At 38.3% G+C, this 16,205-nt stretch overlaps 1 pseudogene; it reads right to left on the bottom strand.

The window, feature by feature from the left end:
• Positions 1-9,040: 9,040 nt before the first annotated feature.
• Positions 9,041-10,324, bottom strand: LOC131932630 (THO complex subunit 7 homolog; annotated as a pseudogene).
• Between the last annotated feature and the right edge of the window lie 5,881 nt (positions 10,325-16,205).

Here is a 16,205-nt window from a genome sequence, read left to right as displayed (position 1 = left end):
AGCGAAGTGTGTTGCATTTCACAGTTTAGCGTGTAGGGTAAATGAAGTAGAGCTCCTCTGTTTCAGTGACCTCGGCATTTAAAAGGGATAGTGTGGTCAGCACTATGCCTATCCGCCTTTACTTTCTTCAACCTGTTAAGTAAGGGGTCGTCCATAAATGACGTCACACTTGAAGGGGGGAGGGGGGTCCGTAATTTTGTGACGGTGTGTGATGAGGGGGAGGGGGGGGGGGTTCAGATGGTGCGACGTCACACTTATGCATTATAAAAAAGCAATGTTAAAAGCTAATTTAAGACGTTATTTCGTGTTTTAGAAAACTATTTTTAATAAATTGCAATAGGAATTGATTAAAATACTCTATTTTGACAGAGTTCAGACAAGATTTTGGAAAAATATCGATGTTTTAAGAAAAATTCAACTGCAATTTTGAGGGGGGGGGGTGTAATCTGAGGTGTGACGTCATTTTAGGGGTGGGGTCTGGCTTTTTGTGAAGATGTGTGACGGAGGGGAGGGGGGGGGTAAAAATCGTCAAAAAAGCGTGAAGTCATTTATGGATGACCCTTAAGTATCCATCGAGCTGGATGGACTCGTGGGTGTTCTTAGGACGTTCAGGTTAGCACTCGTGCCCTCTACCATCCGACCACGCCGTCACAAAATAGTACTTGGAAAAATTACATCAAATACCGTTGTTTCTAAGTCTGACGGCCTGCACGGCAGGTGAAATAGAGTTCATTTATTAACAAGGCCAGTGTTGCTGGGTGTAATGGCGTGATTGTAGTGTGTGTGTGGGGGGGGGGGGGAGGGGTCGAACCTTTAAAAAAGCAATCCTCAAATCGTAGGCACGGTTTAATACAACTGGAGAACTTAAAATAAAATAAACTTAATTTCAAAAGACGGTGGGATTTGGTGTTTATAAAAATGACATGAAATTCGTCATATTTTTTTAAAAATTAAATGTAAATATGACGTAAGCCTACTTGTAAAATAAAGACAAAATCTTTGCCTTTACTGAGATAGAATCTCCAATGACATTATAACAAGGGAGAAAGAAATTATGTATATGATTATGAGAGGGTAAAATAGGCCAAGTACAAAGATATGCTGTTCTTCCTTAGTTAACACATCACTTGCCAAATGCCAAGATGGAGATTAGGGCGCTCGTGGAATTTTGTTACACAGGGGAGATGACTGCCTTTCACGACATGGAGACCTGGATAAGCCTAATCTTACCTACACCGTTAAAACACAATGATTCGTTATAATATGTGATAAGATTCAAATATTTTTTTAAACTCATATTAATAAAGCTGATTATCAATGTTTGGTTTTTTATTTTTATTTCAGGGAATGGGGTGGGTGAAGGGAAACTAGACTGTTAACCTGTAGAGATGACGTATATATTTTCAGCATATCTAGTACGCGATAGCATGTACATGAGCTCAAGTATAACTAGGTTATAAATATCAGCTGAGATATTACTCTATACTCTGTACACCAATGTAAATATTTTGCAAATATCCATCCAAACGGCGTGAAATGTTACTGTATTAGTTTTAAATTGAAAAATAAAAGTATTTAAAAAAAAAGAAAAAAATATATATTACACGAACTTAAGTACCTAAACCTGTCCGCACCCCCACCCTTTAACTAGATCTAACTTTAACCTAAAGATATAGGCAGAAAAAAAATGACAACCTTTTGATATTAACCCTTAGTGCACATGTTCTTGCCTGCTTACAAATCTATGGTACATTATTATAACATTGTTTAGACTTAGTACGGCAGTACGCAAGGCCTCAAACTAGCAAGGGCAAATTTCAAAGCGAGTTGTCTCGTTTAGAGGGAAGTGCATCTAGGTCAGGTAACCGATACCTCCGACACACGTCAGTACCACGTGACTCGAGTTTTTGCGAGCAGAAAACGTGTGCAATGATAGAATATAATGACCCCGAACATCCAAAACAATAACTAGGGCTTTAGAAATCAATTTATCTAACTTAAAACCCTACTTACATAAATCCATTTTATTGTAAAAGTCATCCAAGTTGAAATAAGGGTTATGTCCTACGCTGACTCTTGATAAAAAGTAAATTAACCTCCAACACGTTGACCAGAAAATATCTTTTAGCTGTACCCAAGCGTGCAATATAGAATCATTTTAAATGTGCAGCCTCTTGAAGCGATATAGATCTAGCACTGTTAATATCCGTAACACACACTTACATAACTGCATTCAGCAAAACAGCGGGAACTGTTCAAATAAGTTCAGCTGTGCTTGTGGGCTAGCCCTAAAACAAACAATACTCTCAGCGACCCATTTTCTCGCTGGTTTATGACCTTAATTCTAAAAATAACCTACTCACCGAATCTCATTTTTGTTTTTACTGTTTAGACTTGTTTTTATTTCTGTCCGTTGAATATCATTATCTTTCTGTTACGAATTTAATCTGTAATTTTAAAACGTCTTAGCCAAAATAAATCCTTGCGAGATTTAGATTCGTCTGACTAGAAAGCAATGGACCAACTGAACATTCTGAGTAAAACGAGACACGTTTTATCAACATCTCGTTTAGATACGGAACATAGCAGAGGGGAGGGGGTGTTGACATCATGGATTCTCTTATTTGTACTAGGTCAAGGCTTCATGGCTAAAGAAATAGACGGCGGGAAAGGGTTAAATTTTAAAGGAAAATGTCATTGTTGATGTTTGTAATTTGTTTTTTAAGGTAAACATACGAATGAATGGCGTGGCTTGATTTAATGGTGGGGGTGATCGAGACTGCCGCCTCACCCCCCTGGGGTGCGTGCATGACTGGGGTGTAACAGGTTAGGGATGTAATATGATCAAGGTGTGTACTGGACTGAGATGTGTACACGGATTAGCTGTGTACATGCCAGGTGTGTGTGTTCACATGACTGGAGTATTTAGATGACTGGTGTTTGTGTGTGTGTACATGACTGTGTTGTGTACATGACTTTACGGTGTGCACACGATCAGGATTGTTTACATTGTGTGTGTTGCGCACATGAGCGGTTGTGTATGTCTGGGTAGCCTAGTGTTATTTAACTGGGGCTGTGTGCATGGCCTTTGGTGTGTCTACATTACTGATACAGGATATATTAGTCTACATTATTGAGGTAATGGATGGCACATATACACCCACATACAAACACACACACAGACATTTCAATAGACCGCAACAGACTGGAAACGTTAACATTCTGTAGCACTCCAAATTCTATTGTGCTAGTTCCGCACCAGTGAACGGCACACATGGACAGGCATACTTGAAGCGAATCTTCCGCCTCTACGTGTCACTTCACTTGTCAATGGAATTATTTTGGTCAGGTCGACAGATATAACTCCAGGCTGAAGGTGCCCCAATGTGTATGTTGTGGGTTGTTGTTTTTTTTTTAAGGTCGGGGGTTGCGTGTTGAATTGAAACAGGTCGCCAGCACTCAGGCATGCAAATAGCACGTGACATCACTCACCGGTTTTTTAATGTGTATCAGATGACGTTGTCAATATTAATAATTTGACATGTGCTGACCTAATTAGGTCGCGCGAGGTGGGGGGAGGGCAGAGCATTTAAAACACAGCGGCTAAAGTGAAACAACTATGTAAAATAAAACAGGCATTTCTCTGAGGTGGGGGGGGGGGGGGGTAATCGGACCAGTGGCGTAGCCAGGATCGTCTCAAGGGGGGGGGGGGGTTCGATTTGCACCCCTCCCCCTCAAACTTTCGATTTGCACCCCCCCTCATACTTTTTATATATAAACAGAGGGGTCTATGGGGAGGGGGGGTTATAACAACGCCACTGAATCGGACGGTAAAGCGTACGACTGCTGTGCTGACTCTTAAGTCTGGAGATCGGAACCCGAGATGGAGTCAGTAGGACGTCTACTCTACTTCATCTGCCCAATGGACGACCGCCAGGTTCGAAAGAGCAACCCATGGACCCTAACCATAGCTCTAACCCTCAACCCGGACAGCAGATTTACAAAAATTGTTATGTAGTTAGTGTGGGTGGCTTGATAACTCTAACGATAACACAAACCATCAGCCCTAACACGAAGTCGATCACAGTATGGGTATAACTAGTGACCACCTCTTGGTATCCCATAAGTCAATAGTACTAAATGTAGTGGAATTCTAAAAACAGAGGCGGAACTACCATACCGCCAGGCCCCGCATTGCGGGGGTGATGGGCGTTTAGGCCAGGGGACCCACAATCTGACAAAATCTGACCAAAAATAACAAAATAATTTTATTTTTTGCACCTTAATAGACTAGACGTTTCGTAAAAAAAAAACCAGATCTATCACATCACTAATTGTTCTACAATTACTAACACGCACCGTTGCATAGAGAAAAAAAAACTACATGAGCTGCATTGTGAAGGATAGAAACACCTTCAAACCACTGCCATTGGCTATACTATAAGCCGTTGTTTTAATTAGATTTGTTTTGCTGATGCCTGGGCTTTTCGTGACCTTTGGACCCACTTTTGCCGCCTGACCCAGCACTCAAAGAGATGCCGTGACCACGTGACCCCACTTTAAACCGCCGAAAAATAATAACTAATTAATCTGTGACCTAGGAAAGGTCAAATCTAAGGGGATTTTTTTTTTAGGGAGTTGTTAGGGGTCGTCATGGGACGGTGTGGCCTAGCAGTAGAGCGCTAGACTGCCAACCCGTAAGTCTCGAGTTCGAATCCGGGTTCAAGAGAAAATCCACCCAGCTAAGACGAGATCCCTAGCTCATGTTAGGAAAGTATGGGTGGTTGGGCAAAGCGCTGACCACACATACGAACTCTACTCAGTGGCGTAGCGAGGTCGGGTGTCACCCGGTGCGGCACTTAATGGTGTCACCCCCCCCCCCCCCGAGGCGTAGCGACCCTTCCCGGGGACAAACTTTTAATCTTTCGATTTGCACCCCCCCCCCCCCTCAACCTTTCGATTTGCACCCCCCCCTCAAGTTTTTCTCTATATATTTTGCTATGTTTTGCCTTGGTGTCACCCCCCCCCCCCCTAAATGGTGTCACCCGGTGCGGTCCGCACCCCCCTCGCTACGCCTCTGACTCTACTTCATCTGCCCAATGGATCATTAGGTCTGAAGAGGAATCTTTTATTAGGGGGTCGACCATGAACGACGTCACACTTCTCGCGGGTCGGGGTTGCGGTTCTGATTTTTTTTTTGAGGAGGAGGGGGGGGGGGGGAAGTGTGACGAAACACTTTTGCTTTTTAAAAAGTAATGCTGGGAAATAAGTTTTAGCTGTTATAAGCTTTTTATTTTTTATTTTTTTTATGTTTAGTGTAAATTATAATAAAAAATTCTTAACATTTATGTTCTCAATGTTGACATAGCTCGGTTATTTTTTCTTGATCACTTTGAAAATAGAATAGGAAATTCTTTAGGGAAGGGGGTTGTAAGAATAGGTGTGACGTCATTTAAGGGAGGGGGTCTGGCATTTTGTGACGATGTGTGACAAACGGACAAGGAAAGAGAAAAAGAATCGTTTTTTAAAAGCTTGACAACGAAGCGCTGGGGGATGTGTTTTCACAACTATGGAAAAGGGCGACTGCTTGAATAGAGTATTTCAGCAAGAGAGACTACTCTATTATTGTCGACGAGAGTTAAGGTTGGGTGATCGGTTATTAAAAGTTAAATGACTCAAATAGCTGATAATTAAATATTTCATTAAACCATTTTAATGATGAAATTCACTTTTCAACCATGTTGATTTTCAACACCTGAGCACGAAAATCTTATGTCAATAAAAAATGGGCAACGGGTGACATTATTAAAGGGTGGTGGTAAAAAAAAAAGTTTCCCTTTTAAACCTGACGGGCTATGGGGCAAGTGAAGTAGAGTTCACTTGTTTCTGGCAAAAAAAAATGTACAATATACAGACGAAAAATGCTTTTTGCAGTTCAACTCAGAGTTTCTTTCAGACCTTTTTCACCGGGGGGGGGGGCACTTGATATTTTCGGGGGGGGGGGGGGGGGGAGAGAAACTAGTAAAAGCATTTTTTTTTCTATATAAATTCCAATTCATTGGATGGGGGGGGGGGGGTAGACTTTCTTTAAAGGATGCTTGGAAGAAACTCTGGTTCAACTAATAATAATAATAATTACAAAATCAAAGTTAAATAGACCTTATAAATTGACAAATCCCAACAAGGTTAGGGAGAGGGGGAGGGGTGACACAATGAGGTATTATTAATAACCGATTAATGATAAACGTTACTATTAACTGTGAGCATTTAAAAAATTATCACACGGTGTCGGGATTAGGGATTAATGCCAGCCGAAAACATTGCAAAATTTACAGTTTTAATCTGTTGAGCATTTTCAATAACAGATTCGTCAATCAACGACCAGGGTGGGGGTAACACCACATTTAAAAATGTACTATGAAAACAATGCAGGGGCGGAACTACCATACCGCCAGACCCCGCAATGCGGGGGGGCCCAGGCCGTTTAGGGGCCCAAAATCCAACCAAAAAGCAATGACTTTGTATTCCAAAATTACGTTTTCGTGCACCTTAATTATGGTTTTGTAAAAAAAAAACTACTACTGTAGTGATGTTCTACAGTAGCTAACACACGCTGTTGCGTAAAAGAAAAAAAAATCTACATAAGCTTTAGTGTGCAAGATAAACAAACATTCAAACCACTTCCATGACTTATTTCCCTTCTTAAATAGTCAAATAGAAGTGCCCATAAACTCCTTTTAATGGTTTTGTACTACGCAAATTGAAAAGCAATTACTTCTCTTAATTATAATTTTTTTTATAAAATACATACTAAAGAATGAAATAGTATAAAAAGGAATTTAAAAAAAAAATTAATATAAATTAAAAAAAAACACCTAAAAATAAACATAACACGAGAAACCATTACACAAACAAAGCTTTCATGTTTCATATACTTTTGACCGGCTTGCGAATGGGAAGCTATACAGCCGACATCACAAGTGACACACAGATTTTCAAAACAGACTAATGCACTTAAACACATGACATGTTGTTGTAATTTGTTAGAATTGAACATAAAAGTATTATGTTTTTTTTAAAACAATGTGTTTTTTAAAAACTAGATTAGGCCCGAAATGAGTATAATACGTTCGTATTTTGTGTTTATATATATATATATATATATATATATATATATATATATATATATATATATATATATATATATATATATATATATATATATAGGGGGGGCCTCAAAAAATATTTTGCGGGGTGGCCCCTTTTTTCTAGTTCCGCCACTGAAACAATGTTGTTGTTTTTACTTTCTCGTATAGAGGAAGTATTGTAATCGTGCAAAAAATCGCAATCGAGATTTTCACAAATCTCGACGTTTCACACCTCCCTGAGTCGGAAATGCATAGTTTTGCAATTATGTCAAGGGGGCGTATTGCTATTCAAAATTGTGTTGTTTAATACAGTTATCTCCCTTTATTATATGCTGAGTGTATCTTGAGATGTCGTGAATGTACAGGGTTTAATAATTGTGAGGTGGGGGGGTGTCAACAGAGGCGTAGCGACCCTTCCCGGCGCCCGGGGACAAACTTTTCGATTTGCACCCCCCCCCCCCCTCGAGATTTCGATTTGCACCCCCCAAACTTTCGATTTGCACCCCCCCCCCTCGAGATTTCCATTTGCACCCCACCCTCAAACTTTCGATTTGCACCCCCCTCAACCTTTCAATTTATTTTTCCAACCCATTTTGGCGCCCCCTAATTTCGGCGCCCGGTGACATATGTGCCCCTCGCCCCCTCGCTACGCTACTGGGTGTCAATGAGAGTAATCGATAGTTTTTACCAATAATTAGAGAACCAAAAAAAAAAATCAATGGGATGCTAGATGTGGGATCATGGTGACAGAAGGGTTATGTTGGCGGGGGTCTGGTTTGGGGTGAGGCTGATCAGGCACTAGAAGCAGTGTTTTGTATTATACCCGTTGTGATGTATCTAGTTATGGGCCTACGCTTTTCTTTATAGTGATTTAAATAGTAGTTTTATATATTTAAATAAAAATCATTTGTTTTCTCTCTTTTTAGTGCATTTTTACATAAACGCTTGTTGCCAAAACGTTTTTTTAATGCATTTTGAATGTTGTTTCTAAAACAATGGATGTTTTTTTTATTTGAACCAAGCTTATTTGACTATATAATCATTTCCAAACTGGAAATAACCACTCATTGCATAAATTTAACGACTTTATAATAAATAGGAAAAACATGGACTAGGTAAAGTCATTGTTAAAATAAAAACGGAGCTTCTAATTAAAAATAGTTTGCAGTATAAATAACAACATTTGCCATTATACCTTGTATTTTATTCAAAATAAGATGTTTTTATAAGAAAAATATATAGGATATGAGATATTTTGAAATGGAGACAATCGTTGGGAAAAAAATGAAAGTATTTTTTATATTCCATTTTTAAATAATCACATCAACATTGTTTAAATATTTACGAACAAGGAAAAGAAGCCAGTTTAACTAAGTCATATGAAATATAATTGGCAAAACGTAAGGTATTAATAATGGAAGAAAAATAAACATCAAAAGCATGATGTGAGCAAAGGGGTGAATTTCAAAATTGGTTAGAAAGGTTGCAGTCTGTAAAGCTAGACATTACAACGGTGTTAATATTCCCATATGTTTACACAAAAACAGATAAAATTCTGAATCTATTTTTTTTTTGCCTTATACAAATAATTTTCAGCATCAGTTAGCATTTCGTTTTTTTTTTTTTTTTTTTTTTTTTTTTTTTTTTTTAAATGGCCATATGTTTATTCAACTAAATCAAATAATACACAGTTTACTTTTATTGAATGTTAAGGTCAGCACCATTTAAAAAGTATGAAATTTTTATTTGAAATATTAGAACAAAGAAAATATAATTAATACAAAGACTTACAATGCTGGATCACATATGCTCAGCCAGCAGAAAAGTTTCCCTTCTTTAGGTACTCCCAAATATAGTATCTAATACTCCAAAATTAAAGAATAATTGCTTTGTAAAACAAATTTCTTATTAAAAACTATTTCAACACTTGGTATACAGTGTTCTTTATGCTAAATACTCTGCAACCAGTCAAAGTAAGAAAGTTTCATATGCAAAATATCTAATTAATATAGACAAATGTGGCTGGCAGTGCTATTAAAATTCAAATACTTTTTATATAATACAAATTTGCATGCAACATTGGTTAGCTTGAAAGGTTCATCTCTTCTTCTTTTGATTCTTCATTGTTGTCGTCATCTTCCTCCAATATACGTTGTAACTCATGAATGGAAGTTATAAGCACCATAAACTGTTTTCTACGCAACTCCAACTTTTCTTCTAATTTCTGTTTTGTAGTAGCCAAATTGGATAACTCTTTGTCTAGTAATTGCAACTGCTTTGTTGTTGCCTGTCTGTCAGGGTGGAGCTGAATAATCTTTGCCAATTTATCATATTCTTGTCTATTTTAACACGTTTTTATTAACTCAGCTTCGCGTTTGTGTGTTTGTTGTTAAAATTGACATCGAAAATTAGCCCACTTCTGATTGTTCTATAGTTCTGAAATTTGGCATGCAGGCTACTTTTGCCTAACAATTTCAGATGCAATCATAAAAACTAGCAATTAGAGACCGTAATTAGCTTAATTTAATTACGCCCAAAGGACCATAAAATTGAGGACATGATTTCTAAAGATACCGACAAGACTGGAGGCTTATTGACACAGTTACTTCGGCCCCAATCGATGTTCGAATCCTGGTCGCTCAAGATTTTTTTAGTCCGTGTATTTATAAACACTTTGTCAATTCATACTTAATCAAGTCATTAGATAAAGTAGAAAATAAACTATATAAAAAACTTTTTTAAAAACCACGTTTTTCATGTGTAGCAACGGACTAAAAAGGAGAAAATAAAATACTTAAAAAAAACTTTTTAAAAAACCACGTTTTTCTTGTGGACTAAAAAGTAGAAAATAACTATTTACATACATTTGATAACAAAAAACGTGGGTCGGGCAGATGGGTCGGGAAATTTGATGGTGAACGTACCCACGTTTTTTGTCATCAAATGTATGTAAATAGTTATTTTCTACTTTTTAGTCCACAAGCATGCGCTGGTACATAGCTTGGGAATTTTCATCTTCTTCTTTGGATGCTGACCAGCGAATGAAAGTTTTAAGAAGATTGTTAAGGCTTTTATCATCATTCCCACCTTCTCCATCAATCAGTAGTCTCCTTCTAATAATATCATCATCAGATGTAGCTGTCATCCTCAGTTTAGAGGCAATTTGATCATAAAATCTTGACGGGGCTAAGATTTGGCCTAGACCAGGGGTCGGCAACCTGCGGCTCGCGAGCCGCATACGGCTCTTTTGGTGTCCAGATGCGGCTCTTCAGCTCCATGAACAAATATTAATTATTTTTTTCAAAATTCACAAAAATATGGTTCCGCGACACTCGGTAATGAACGATAAAATAATAAACATAAACAATAAACACTCGCTATTCTATTATAATATTTGGTTACGCCCTATTTCAATGTACTTCATATTAACTGTTTATCTCAAATTGCAACATTCAACTTTGTGGTGGAGATCACAAAGAAACTAAACAAGCTAAATGTAAAACTGCATTGAAAGGAAAACCCAGCCTATGCCTTCCTTGAAGAAGATGATTGTTTCGAAAAAAAAATACTTCATTATACTTTATTTCGAAAAATCGGAAAAAGAATATCATGATAAAACTATTGACATGAAACATTTCAGCATTACTATAAACGAAATGAAGGATGGGTTCACTGGGAGGTTTGAGCAATTCAAAAGAAATGCAAGTACTCTGACGTTCATAGTAGATTCTCGCAACACAAAAATAAATAAGATTAACTTTGTGCTATTTAGAATTGATGATGGTTCCCTTCATATTTGCTAGATTTGAAAACCAAACATTTGTGGAGCGGTAAGTTCACAGATCTCAAGAGCAAGTTCGATGATTTGGAGGTCCAGTAAAACATGTACAACTGGACAGCTCTAAAAGAAATGCCGCGAGTTGAGGTCCTACTATCAGGATGCTATAGTAAGGCGAAGAAGTTTGCATTTGGAGTGTTGACGATCTTCGGGTCAACATTCATGCGAGCAAGCGTTTTCTTGCATGGATATAGTACAAAGTATAGAAGCCAACTAACAAATAAAAATCTAGAGGCGTGCTTGAAACTGAAAACAAGTTATGAGTCCGGTTTAAACAAACTTTCAAAAGGCATGCAAAGCAAAACTGTTGTAAATTGTATACAATAATTAAAGCTATATACTTAGGTTACTGATTTTATTATTCTAGCAGAGCTAGATAAAATACTTTTATTCTGCGAAACATCTGTATGTTTTTATTTGAATAAATATTATTTCTTTTTTAAAGCTATTATATATATATATATATATATATATATATATATATATATATATATATATATATCAATCATCCCAATCAAATATCATAATATTGAAATAAAATTTTAAGTGGCTCTTAAAAAACTGGGATATTAAGTTAATTATATATTTTGGCTCTTCCGACCCAAAAGGTTGCCGACCCCTGGCCTAGACCAGGGGTCGGCAACCTGCGGCTCGCGAGCCGCATGCGGCTCTTTTGATATCAAGATGCGGCTCTCCAGCTCCTTGCACAAATACTAATAATCTTTTTAAAAAAATAAAATTTTTGAAATAAAAAAAATGTTAGTGGCTCTTTAAATCCAGGGAAATTTTTAAAAATTTTAACTTTTGGCTCTTCCGCTTCAAAAGGTTGCCGACCCCTGGCCTAGACCAGGGGTCGGCAACCTGCGGCTCGCGAGCCGCATGCGGCTCTTTTGATATCAAGATGCGGCTCTCCAGCTCCTTGCACAAATACTAATAATCTTAATAAAAAAAAAATATTTGAAATAAAAAAAAATGTTAGTGGCTCTTTAAAACCAGGGAAATTTTGAAAATTGTAACTTTTGGCTCTTCCGCTTCAAAAGGTTGCCGACCCCTGGCCTAGACTCTAGTTCTACTAGTTCTAGATCAAACATTTCGTTTTTTAAAAGTAAGTCTATAATAGTTATACATGTTAATTTGAATAATGAGATATGATGAATTCGGAATTTTAAAAAAATATTCATAAATAAAACTACGGTTTTAATTTTTTAAACTTTAGATTGGTTATAATATCAATTGATATTTCTATAATCTTAGTTTGTTTTTAAATAATAAATTTATATATATATATATTTATTTATTTAGCTGTTTGTGTTAGAAATGACAAGTTATGTTGTTATGCACTGCTTTTTAAAATAACTTTACGTCTTTAATAATAAATTCTTTGTTGCCTCCCTTAACTTTTTACTCATTTGTATTGAGGGTTAATCGGAAAATTTTGTCATAACATTCGTAGGTAAATTTAAGAGTTATCTTTCATCCAGCAACGACTGGTTCGTCACCGCGTATGTGAATCAAGGGAAATCAAGTCAAATAAAAGCTTGTAAACACAGTGATTATTTTCGAGGCCGTATCAATTCTAAATCCGACCCTGGCATATAATATCTGAACTTATAAAGACCCCCACATAAAAAAAATTGGTATAGGGCATAGGCAGAGTTTCGGGGGGGGGGGGGGACGACTGCCCTCCCCCCGAAGAAAGTCTACCGCCCCCACCCCCCCCCCCCCCCAGCGAAATGGAATTTATATAGAAAATATATACTTTTGACAGTGTCCCATTTAAAAATCAAATTATTTCTCTTTATTAGTGTTCACTGACAAATCGAAAATAAACAACAGTAGTTATATTAATCCACAGTAGCGTATCCGCAATTACAATAGCTTCGAAATTTCAAAACCAATTAAAAACAATATTGTTTATAGTCAGATTAGTATTTTCTTCTTTTATTCCTAAATGTGCATAAGATGTTTCAACGTCTTGTATTTTAATTTTAATGCATAATCATGTAGGATATATTTGTTCACAATTCATGTGTATAATATTTATAAATAGGCCTACATAAACCCATTACAGTCTCTTGTTATATTAAGCCTAAATATCTACTCCCTGATTAAACAAAATGTATTTTCAATGTGTACATGTACAAAAACAATTATATTAAGTTTTACCTCTTAAACTCGAGCTCCATGTTGCCAAGATGACTGCCAACAGTGAGGTAATGTATTCAAACAGCCGGGCCTACGTCACGAGATCACCAACAAGCACAATCAGAAAATATGTAAGCATCCCATCGGCTTTATTGCACATACATTAACATGAGACAGCCAGTCCTCCTCTTGTACATCGACATACGCCGAAGAAAATATTTATGCAAAAAACTCATTTGGTGATGCAAATTTTCCGGTAAATTATTGCTGGATAAAAGGTTGAATACAGGCAGCATACATGTACGTTTGTTGGTAGGGTGACCGCAAAGATAAACAGATGAAAGGAAAGAAGGTACGATAATATTACCTTGAACCACCTCCCCTCAAATTATACACTTTTTTCTAGTCAAATAAACGAACGAAGATGTTTCTTCTTCAGCTTCGTTCTTAATTTTAGTTGTGGAAGGGAATCCCTCCTACATAAGGGGGTCGTCCATAAATGACGTCACACTCGTAGGGGGGAGGGGTGGTCCGTAATTTTGTGAGTGTGTGTGATGAGGGGGGAGGGCGGGGGGGGGGGTTCAGATGGTGCGACGTCACACTTTTGCTTTATAAAAAAGCAATGTTAGAAAACGAATTGCAGACGTTATTTTTCGTTTTAGAAAACTGTTTTAATAAAGTGTAATAACAATTGATTAAAATACTCTATTTTGACAGAGTTCAGACAAGATTTTGGAAAAATATAGCTGTTTAAAAAAAATTCAACTGCAATTTTGAGGGGGGTTGTAGGCTGAGGGTGACGTCATTTTAGGGGGGTGGGGTCTGGCTTTTTGTGACGACGTGTGACGGAGGGGAGGGGGGGGAGGTAACAATGGTCAAAAAAGCGTGACGTCATTTATGGATGACCCCTAATTAAGTATAGTGTCAACCAGAGGCGTAGCGACCCATTGCGTTGCGGCGCTCGGGGCGAACTATCAATGTTGCGCCCTCCCTCTCCATGTTTATATATAGTTATTTAAATAGCGACAAATCTTTTTAACCCCTAACGGTTATTTTTGTGTCACATAAAACAGTAAAGTAAGCCCGTAAAGCCAAGTTCTTTGACTGAGTAGGCCTATATTTCAGTTATTGAAGCTATTGCACCCGGGGCGGCCGACCCAGCCACCCCAACCGCCCTACTCGTGACTTTTCAGTTTATCAACCATGAGCTTTACAGACTCGACCACACCGACCCATACTGTTCTACTGATCAGCATTTGACAGTAACTCCGCATTACTTTGTTACTTGAGTTTCTTTCATGCATTTCTTCAACCCGTCCCCCTTCACCCGTGAATTCGATCGCAAAAGCTATTCAACAATCGGACAAATTATAGTGTTCATTGTTTCAGTTCACGCTCGACGCCTTGTTATGCTTCAACAATGTTCTCCCATTCGTATTATCAATTTCTGGCCACACTCCCCAAATTAGGCATATATGTAGTAATTCGCGTTGGTGAAAAAGCGCCCCCCCCCCCATTCCCATCATTTAGAAAGGTCGGGCCGCTTTTTACCAGTCTCTTTGCCTTTTTATTTTGGTGTCGCGCAATTGATGCAGAAAACAAGTCCGTAATGCCAAGTAGAAGATTTTGTTATTTACTTAGACTGTATAATACAGCTATGAGCTTTTTATATTACTATTTACCAAGTTTGGCGCCCCCTTGTGTCTACGCCTGGGGCAGCCGCCCCACCCACCCACCCCTAGCTACGCCTCTGCCCCCAGGTTTGATCTGTTGACTTCACTTCGCTATCTACTATGTATAGCCAGATAGTCTTAGGTCGCCCTTTTCTTCTTTCGTCGTATGGTGTCCCGAGAAGTCATGACTTTGTTATTAGGGTGTCTTTCTTTCATTTTAGTGTAAAAGTTCACTTGAAATCTTTGGGGGGGGGGGGCGGTAAACTTTCTTCGGGGGGACGGACACTGTTAAAAGTATATATTTTCTATATAAATTTTGCCCCCCCCCCCCCCCCCCCCCCCCGAAGAGATGCCTGGAAGAAACTCTGGTTGGGTGGATTCAGGGACGGTCTACTGGCTTGAACTCCGTCCCCTTCATTTTAGTGTAGGCTGCCCTAAATAAAATAATAACATAAAAACATATTGAATCATTTTCTTATTTTTAAGATGATGTAACTAAAATCACGAAATCGATACCCTACAGTTTACCATCCTCATATATGTTTTCTTTTTCCCCTTTTACATATTCATAACCAAAGGTTCAGCGCCTCAACTCGAGGTCAAGCCTCACAAGGCAACTCTTTCTCCTGAATAAAATATTTTTCTTTATACTTTAATGTATACACTAGAGCTACAATAACACTAATGAGATGCGTCTTTACTGCTAATTAGAAACATGTTTGTTCTGATGAGGGTGGGTGGGAGATGGATCATTGTGAATAATATAATAGTAGTGGTTCTGAGTTCTGGCATTTTGTAATAATGTATGAGGTAAGAGTGGAATCCTTAGAAGGAGGGGGATAATCGGCTAAATTCCTTGGAGTTGGTTAATAGACATACTAAATGTCACACCCTTAAGGCGGGGGGGGGGGGGGGAGGTGGTAAGGTGCTGGGGGATCTGCTTTCTGACTTTTGTGAAGGTGAGTGACGAAGAAAAGGGACGGGGATGGGGTACAGAAACTGTGACGTCACACGTGTGCATTTGTTAAATGCATATTTTAAACTGAATTTTAGCAGCACTTCATTTTTAAACGACTAGTAAATTTTCATTGCAATGGATCAATATACCCAATGTTAAACCATCTCTGCAGTAGCGTAGCGAGGGGGGGCGGGGGGGGGGGGTGACATATGTCCCAGGGCGCCGACCTTAGGGGGCGCCAAAATGGATTGGAAAAATAAATTGTAAGGTTGAGGGGGGTGCAAATCGAAAGTTTGAGGGGGGGGGGTGCAAATCGAAAAGTTTGTCCCCGGGCGCCGGGAAGGGTCGCTACGCCTCTGCATCTCTGTTAATCTGATAGAGAAAAAAATCATCGATGTTTTTAAAAACAGATTGCAATAAATCGGGAATGGGTTGAGCAAGGT

The sequence above is a fragment of the Physella acuta genome, unplaced genomic scaffold, assembly GCF_028476545.2.
Source record: "Physella acuta isolate Inbredline_101_S28 unplaced genomic scaffold, ASM2847654v3 ptg002236l, whole genome shotgun sequence".
Lineage (NCBI taxonomy): Eukaryota > Metazoa > Mollusca > Gastropoda > Physidae > Physella > Physella acuta.
Note: the sequence above shows the minus strand (reverse complement) of the source record. Positions and strands in the feature narration are given on the sequence as shown.